Here is a 7,545-nt window from a genome sequence, read left to right on the forward strand (position 1 = left end):
TTATTTTACTCCTGCTCAGCCCTGGGGATGCAAATCCAGTGGGAAATGCTCTTCCATTGTCTGGGAATGGTGCTCCTGCTGCTCCTCAGGGGCCTGCTCCAGTTAATTATGGGATTTAATTAGTCATGAGTGGTGCCTGGGGACTGAGATAAATGGTCTCTCCTGATTTATAACATTCCAGAGATTGCATCAGTCTAAACAAAGGAAAATTGGGAATTATCACTGATGGATGAGCCTGGCTGGGATCTGGGGGAATCCCTCCAGGAATTCAGGACAGGACTCAGGGATGGAAAATCCCAAAAATATGGAATGGGGGGATCTTCCTGCATTCCTGGGGCACTCCCCATGGCAGATCCTGCACTGCATCCCTGTGGATCCCTTCCAGCCCAGGGTGCTCCCCATTCTGGGACCCCAAAGTCCCACTAAAGCCCCAGACCCCAGGTTTATTCTGAAATGCTGAGTTTTGCCTTCCCAGTATCCAAAAAAATGAAATTCTGGGCAGACAGGAGCCAGTTTGGCCCTGGAGCTGCTCCCAGCTCTGCTCCTGCAAATCCACATCCCAAAAATCCCAACTTAAAATGAACCATTGGCACGTTGGGCAGGTAAACCTGGCTAAAAATGAACCACTGGCACATTGGGCAGGTAAACCCAGCTAAAAATGAACCACTGGCACATTATCCAGGGAATTCCTGATTTTCTACCAGCTCCACTAATCCCAGTGAGGGATCTGCCCTTTCCCAGTGCAAACACTGCTCCCTGATGGAGTCCTGCCTGGTTTTGGTGATTATTTGGTGTTATTTGGGGTTATTTGATGTTATTTGGTGATTATTTGGTGATTATTTGGTGTTATTTGGTGATTATTTAGTGATTATTTGGTGATTATTTGGTATTATTTTATGATTATTTGGTGATTATTTAGTGATTATTTGGTGTTATTTGGGGTTATTTGATGTTATTTAGTGATTATTTGGTGATTATTTGGTGATTATTTAGTGATTATTTGGTGATGATTTGGTGATTGTTTGGTGACTATTTGGTGATTATTTGGTGACTGGTTATTGTTTGGTGTTATTCAGTATTGTTTGGTGATTATTTGGTGATTATTTGGTGATTATTTGGTATTATTTTATGATTATTTGGTGATTATTTAGTGATTATTTGGTGTTATTTGGGGTTATTTGATGTTATTTAGTGATTATTTGGTGATTATTTGGTGTTATTTGGTGATTATTTGGTGATTATTTGGTGATTATTTGGTGATGATTTGGTGATTGTTTGGTGACTATTTGGTGATTATTTGGTGACTGGTTATTGTTTGGTGTTATTCAGTATTTGTTTTGTGATTGTTTGGTGATTATTTGGTGATATTTCATGATTATTTGGTGATTATTTAGTGATTATTTGGTGTTATTTGGGGTTATTTGATGTTATTTAGTGATTATTTGGTGATTATTTGGTGTTATTTGGTGATTATTTGGTGATGATTTGGTGATTGTTTGGTGACTATTTGGTGATTATTTGGTGACTGGTTATTGTTTGGTGTTATTCAGTATTTGTTTTGTGATTGTTTGGTGATTATTTGGTGATATTTCATGATTATTTGGTGATTATTTAGTGATTATTTGGTGTTATTTAGTGATTATTTGGTGATTATTTGGCATTATTTTATGGTTATTTGGTGATTATTTCCATTCTGGGAGCTGTGTTATCCTCTCCCCAGCAGCCTGGCCTGCCAAGCCTGGATCATCGAGGCCAAACCAGAGATGGAATCAGCACTTGTGGGGTTTGATAAAAGCCACAATGACACCAAAAATCCCCCAAAGCCACAGAGGACAAAAACCCTGTGAGAGGCAGGGCAGGAAAATGATCTGGCTTTGAAATTCACAGCCCACAGACAGCGAAGCAGAGGAAACCTGTGCTTGTACCAAAGACTGCCGGGATTTACATGGAAGGTTTATTTCAAAATAAACATTTTATCCTGCATTAAAAGGGGCCGGTGCTGGGCAACACCACCAGGGATGGTTCAGAAGCACTGGTAAATAACAGGACAATTCCTGTATCAAAGGACATTGGGGTGGCTTCTTCGGTATTTTTAAATCTTAATTTAAATGAGGTGCCGCTGTCCTTTGGTGCTGCATTTCTGGGAGAAAACAAAAGTTAAATAACAGATTAATTCCTGTATCAAAGGACATTTCTGTGGCTTCTTCAGTCCTTGCTCTCCTTTTTTTTGTGCTCATTTTTGGTGCTGCCCTTCCCTCCATGCCCAGGGGAGCCAGAACCAGATCCCACCTGTGCAAACCCCCACAGGTGTGCAAGGTTACTTTTTCCCCTTTTTTTCTTTTTTTTTTTTTTTTTTTATTTCTTTCTCCCAGGAGCTTTTGCTCCCTTTTGCTCCTCAGAGATGGAATGAAGCTGCTCAGGGCACACAAGGTGAGCTTGGGGTGGGGATCAGGGTTTGTTGGGGTTTTATTTTTTGCCTGGAATGGAGATGACGATTTGTTGGGGTTTTATTCTTGTTTGGGATGGGGATCAGGATTTGTTGGGTTTTTTTTGGCTTGAGATGGAGATGAGGATCTGTTGGGTTTTAATTTTTTCCTTGCAATGGGAATGCGGATTTGTTGGGTTGGGTTTTTTGCTTGGGATGGGGATGAGGATCTTTAGGGGGTTTTTTTTGGCTTGGGATGGGGATGAGGATTTTTTGGTTTTTTTTGGTTTGGGATGGGGATCAGGATTTGTTGGGGTTTTATTCTTGGTTGGGGTGGAGATGAGGATTTGTTGGGGTTTTTTGTTTGGGATGGGGATGAGGATCTGTTGGGGTTTTATTTTTTGCCTGGAATGGAAATGAGGATTTGTTGGGTTTATTTTTGGGGCTTGAGATGGGGATGAGGATTTGTTGGTTTTTTTTTGTTTGGGATGGGGATGAGGATTTGTTGAGGTTTTTTTTTTGGTTTGGGATAGGGATGAGGATTTGTTGGGGTGGAGATGAGGATTTGTTGGGGTTTTTTGCTTGGGATGGGGATCAGGATTTGTTGGGGTTTTTTGCTTGGGATGGGGACGAGGATTTGTTGGGGTTTTACCCAGGGCTGATCTCAGTTCCTGGGGGTTTTCCAGGGCAGTGCAGGGACTGGGGGGCTTGGCTGGGCTCAGGGCTGCCCTTTGGGGATCAGGGATGGGTTTGGGGCTGGCTTTGGGGCTGCTGCTGCTGCTGTGGGGACAATTCCCTGCCACACCAGAGCTCTGTCCTTCCCTGCTCCTCCTGCTCTGGGTGAGTCTGAGCTCCAGGGCCTGGGGATTCAAAATCCCAAAGCCCCAATCCCTGACCCCAATCCCTGACCCCTCTCTCCAGAGGGACCCTGACCCTTTGTTTGGTGTTTTAGGGGAACCCAAGACCCCAACCCCTGATCCCTCACCCTGTGCTCAGGGGAACACAGGGCCCCAGTCCCTGACCCCAATCCCTGTGCTCAGTGCTTTAGGGAACACCTGGGATCCCAATCCCTGTGCTCAGCGATTTAGAGGAAACCCAGGACCCCAATCTCTAATTCTTCTCTCCAGAGGGACCCTGACCCTCAGCTTGGGGCTTTAGGGAACACCCAGGACCCCAATCCCTGACCCCTCACCCTCTGCTTGGGGGGAACCCAGGACCCCAGTCCCTGACCCCTCTCCCCAGAGGGACCCTGACCCTCTGTTTGGTGCTTTAGGGGAAATCCAGGACCCCAATCCCTGACCCCAAACCCTGTGCTCAGCGATTTAGAGGAAACCCAGGACCCCAATTCCTAATTCCTTCCTCCAGAGGGACCCTGACCCTCAGCTTGGGGCTTTAGGGCAGATCCAGAACCCCAATCCCTGACCCCTCACCCTGTGCTCAGTGCTTTAGGGGAATCCTGGGACCCCAATCCCTGACCCCTCACTCTAGAGGGACCCTCACCCTGTGCTTGGTACTCAGGGAGCCCCTGACCCTTCTCCCCGCTGCCAGCCCTGCCACAGGACACCCCACGGGACAGGTGGGAGCCCAGGAGAACTCCAAAACCCCTCTGTCCCTCTCTCCTCCACCTTCTCCTCCTGCAGGTATTTCCTGCTGCTGCTTTGGGGGTTTTGTTCCGCTTTAACCCAGACATGCCACTGTTCCCACAGCTGCACCCAAGGGGGAATGGCCCAAAGGAGGGAAAAGGTTTTGGGATTGTTACTGGGATGGTTTTCCTTGTCTGTCACTTGTTTTCCTCATTATACACATCCTAGTAAAGAGCTGCTGTTCCTTTTCCCATCTTTTTTGCCTGAAAACCCCATAATTTCGAAGTTACAGCCACAGAGCAGGGGATTTTCCTGGGATTTTCCATTCCTGCCCTCCTGGCAGAGTGCTGAGCTCCAAACCAGGACAAAGATTCACCCCAAAGGCTGGGGAGGAGGAGGAGGATCCGTGAGGAACAAGGAACCCTGGCTGGTGCTGCCACTGTGAGTGTTGTATTCAAACAGGGCTGAAAAATCCCAACCCCACCCCTGTTTTTCCTCTCCCATTTTTTCCCACCCCCCCTTTTCCTCCCCTTCCTCCTGCTTTTCCTTTCTCCCCCTTTCCCCCCATTTTGCCCCAAATTTCCCCCTATTTTTATCTCCCTTTCCCCCCCCCTTTCCTCCATTTTCCCCACAATTTTTCCCCATTTCTGTCCATTTCCCCCCTTGCTTTTTCCCATTTTCCCCCATTATTTTTCCCCCATTATCTTTTCTCCATTATTTTTCCCCATTATTTTTCCCCATTATTTTCCCCCCACTATTTTTTTCTCCATTATTTTTTTTCTCCATTATTTTTCCCATTATTTTTCCCCATTTTTCCCCATTGTATTTCCCCCATTATTTTCCCCCCTTATTCCCTCCCCATTATTTTTCCCATTACTTTTCCCCATTATTTTCCCCTCTTTTTTTCCCCCATTATCTTTTCCCTGTTATCTTTTCCCCACTATTTTTCCCATTATATTTTCCCCCATTATATTTCCCCCTTTATTTTCCTCCCTTTTTTTCTCCCCCATTTTTCCCAATTTTCCCCCTTGATTTTCCCCCCTCATTTCCCCCCCCTTATTTTTCCCCCATTATTTTCCCATTATTTCTACCCATTATTTTTTCCCCATTATTTTCCCCCGTGATTTTACCCTATTATTTTTCCCCTGTTATTTTCCCATTATTTTTGCCCCGTCATTTTTCCCCATTATATTTTCCCCATTATTTTTCCCCACTATTTTTCCCCATTTTCTCTGCACCATTTTTTTTCCGTGTTATTTTTTCCACGCTATTTTTCCCCCATTATATTTTCCCCCCTTATTTTCACCCCCTAATTTCCCCCCCCATTATTTTTCCCCATTATTTTTCGCATTATTTTCCACCATTATTTTTCCCCATTATATTTCCCCCTCTTATTTTCTCCCCCATTATTTTCTCTCCCTTCTTTTCCCCCCATTTTCCCCCCATTGTTTTTCTCCCATTATTTCCCCCCATTATTTCCCCCTCTTTTTTTTCCCCATTATTTTCCCCTCTTTCCCCCCCCCCCATTATTTTCCCCACTTTTTTCCCCTGTTATTTTTTCCCCATTATTTTTTCCCCATTACATTTCCCCCCCCCATTATTTTCCCCCACTATTTTCCCCATTATTTTCTCCCCCCTTATTTTTTCCATTATTTATTTTTCCCCATTATTTTTCCATTTTTTCCCATTTCCCCCTTTAGGAGCCCCAAGGAGCTGCTGGCACAGAGATGCCAGCGCATCCCTGGGCTGTGAACGTTCCCAGGCAGCCCCAGCCCAGCCCTGCACCAGCGCTGCTGGAAGAACAAAAACTGAGAATCAACAGCAAAGCCAAGCTCTGAGCCTGCATCGGATATTAGGGACGAGAACGACAGCGAGTGACCCCAGAATGACCCCAGAATGACCCCAGAATGACCCCAAGTAACCCCAGCCAGGAACTCAAACATCTCAAAAGCCAAAAATGACCTCAAGTGACCCCAAAATGACCTTGAATGACCTTCAAATGACCCCAATGACCTCGAGTAACCCCAGAATTACCCCAAAATGACCTAAAGTAACCCCAGCCAGGAACTCAAAAATCTCAAAAGCCAAAATTGACCTCAAGTGACCCCAATGACCTAAAGTAACCCCAAAATGACCTTGAATGACCTTCAAATGACCCCAATGACCTCGAGTAACCCCAGAATTACCCCAAAATGACCTAAAGTAACCCCAGCCAGGAACTCAAAAATCTCAAAATCCAAAATTGACCTCAAGTGACCCCAATGACCTAGAGTAACCCCAAAATGACCTTCACATGACCCCAATGACCTGAAGTAACCCCAGAATGACCTCAACATGACCCCAAAATGACCTAAAGTAACCCCAGCCAGGAACTCAAAAATCTCAAAATCTTAACATGACCTCAAATGACCCCAATGACCTAGAGTAACCCCAAAATCATCTTGAATGACCTTCAAATGACCCCAGTGACCTCGAGTAACCCCAAAATGACCCTGAAATGACCTAAAGTAACCCCAGCCAGGAACTCAAAAATCTCAAAATCCAAAAACGACCTCGAATTACCCCAATGACCTAAAGTAACCCCAAAATGACCTTGAATGACCTTCAAATGACCCCAATGACCTGAAGTAACCCCAAAATTACCCCCAAATGACCTTGAATGACCTTCAAATGACCCCAGTGACCTGAAGTAACCCCAAAATGACCTCAACATGACACCAAAATGACCTAAAGTAACCCCAGCCAGGAACTCAAAAATCTCAAAATCCAAAATTGACCTCAAATGACCCCAATGACCTAGAGTAACCCCAAAATGACCTTGAATGACCTTCAACTGACCCAAATGACCTAAAGTAACCCCAAAATGACCTTGAATGACCTTCAATTGACCCCAGTGACCTGAAGTAACCCCAAAATGACCCCAAAATGACCTAAAGTAACCCCAGCCAGGAACTCAAAAATCTCAAAATCTTAAAATGACCTCAAATGACCCCAATGACCTATAGTAACCCCAAAATGACCTTGAATGACCTTCAAATGACCCCAATGACCTGAAGTAACCCCAAAATGACCCCAAAATGACCTTGAAATGACCTAAAGTAACCCCAGTCAGTGACTGAAAAATCTCAAAATCCAAAATTGACCTCAAATGACCCCAATGACCTAAAGTAACCCCAGAATGACCTTGAATGACCTTCAAATGACCCCAATGACCTTGAGTAACCCCAAAGTGACCTTGCAATGACCCCCAGTGACCTCGAGTGGCCCCAGAATGCTCCTGAGTGGCCCCGGTCAGGTCTCAGTGCCCCGAGCAGCCCCGGGAGCTCCTCAGCCTCAGTTTCCCTGCTCTGACCCCACAGAGGCTCCTCGGGGGTTTTGGGCTCCCTCCCCGTCCCCTGTCCCCAATGTCCCCAGCTGGGGCTCCGGGGGTGCCCTGGGTGTCCCCAATGTCCCCAGCTGGGGCTCTGGGGGTGCCCTGGGTGTCCCCAATGTCCCCAGCTGGGGCTCTGGGGGTGCCCTGGGTGTCCCCAATGTCCC

Source organism: Ammospiza caudacuta, chromosome 11, assembly GCF_027887145.1.
Source record: "Ammospiza caudacuta isolate bAmmCau1 chromosome 11, bAmmCau1.pri, whole genome shotgun sequence".
Classification (NCBI taxonomy): domain Eukaryota; kingdom Metazoa; phylum Chordata; class Aves; order Passeriformes; family Passerellidae; genus Ammospiza; species Ammospiza caudacuta.